Source organism: Chiloscyllium punctatum, chromosome 6 (genome assembly GCF_047496795.1).
Source record: "Chiloscyllium punctatum isolate Juve2018m chromosome 6, sChiPun1.3, whole genome shotgun sequence".
Lineage (NCBI taxonomy): Eukaryota > Metazoa > Chordata > Chondrichthyes > Orectolobiformes > Hemiscylliidae > Chiloscyllium > Chiloscyllium punctatum.
The window spans coordinates 111970327-111971669 of NC_092744.1; the positions used below are offsets into that span (position 1 = coordinate 111970327).

Below are 1343 nucleotides of genomic sequence, written 5' to 3' on the forward strand. Positions count from 1 at the left end.
AAAAAACACAATCAAGTTTGTGAGACTTGGTTTCCCATGAAAGCCATGTTAGGTATTAGAACGAAACGTCTGTTAATGACATTCGTTTAAAGACACTTTCGATGTTTATGCTGCATTAATCTGTGGTTATTGATCCACAGTTTACGTTCACTTCCTGCAGTTAACATGCTGATTTCTCCAGTTGTTCATAGTTCAATGTGATGCATCCAGTGTGTGCATAACGAGAGGGAGCTTGCTTCCCACATCTTGTGTTTATCTGTGTCTTATATCCAGCCTTCATCAATGGCAAGAGCAAGGGGGAAAGGGCGAGATCAATGTGTAAGTGTGTCCATGCCAATCACGGCACCCACATCAGCAATTCTCTTCTGTGCATTCACAGCCAGTTTTCTGTGCTGCTACACCCACCCCCTGCACCTTTTGAAATATCTCTATTATTTTGTGGTTTCTCTCTGTGCTCTTACTACCAAGATGAATCACTTCTACTCAACCTGCTCCAGATTTCATGTGACAAAACACTCATTAAGAATCCCATAGCATTAAAGATGCACATCGCATCTCTCGTTATTTGGTTTCCCTGGATCTCTTTCATCAGATTAACGTTCACAGCAACTTGACTTGGAAAAGAAAATCGCGTTCCTTTTCATTATCCCATTTCAGTCTACATTTCGTTAAGTTCAGGCATCAGTCTCAAATTATTCTTTGAGGTTTTATAATCTGGTCGATGCAGACAAACTAACCATTGGAGTTCCAATAAGACAGTATGGTAATCCGAAAATAGCGACGAGAGTGGGATTGGAACCCACGCGTGCAGAACACAATGGATTAGCAGTCCATCGCCTTAACCTCTCGGCCACCTCGTCGCATATGCATGAACGGGTATGATATAATCTCCCAGACCATCACACTCTAATCACCTTTGGCGAATCTCCCATTCACAGCCTCGAACCTCATTGTCCATGAACCCCACACTGCCCGATTCTACCTCCTTCCTAAGACCTGCTGTCTCTGCCTGCGCCTGTTTGACCCGACTCATCTCTTCCTACGTCAACACCTTCCTGTCTCCCCAGTCCAGGAAATTCGCACCTACGTTTGTGACACCACTTATGTACTTAATCTCACTAAAGACTTCTATTTCCCTGGTCGACAACGCGTCATCTTCACCTTGGAGATCCAGTCCCTCTGCACATCCATCTGCCATGACGAAAGTCTCCATACCCTCTGTTTCTTCATCTCGCCCTATCCCAACCAGTACCCTTCCACAGACACCCTCATCCAGCTGGCTGAACTGGTCCTCACCCTCAACAACTTTTCCTTCCAATCCTCCCACTTCCTCCAAACCAAAG

At 45.0% G+C, this 1343-nt stretch overlaps 1 non-coding gene across 1 annotated transcript; it reads right to left on the reverse strand.

Annotated features, from left to right (window-relative positions):
- Nucleotides 1-778: 778 nt before the first annotated feature.
- On the reverse strand, nucleotides 779-860 carry trnas-gcu (transfer RNA serine (anticodon GCU)). Its single transcript has one exon. It is a non-coding gene; the product is annotated as a tRNA-Ser (tRNA).
- Between the last annotated feature and the right edge of the window lie 483 nt (nucleotides 861-1343).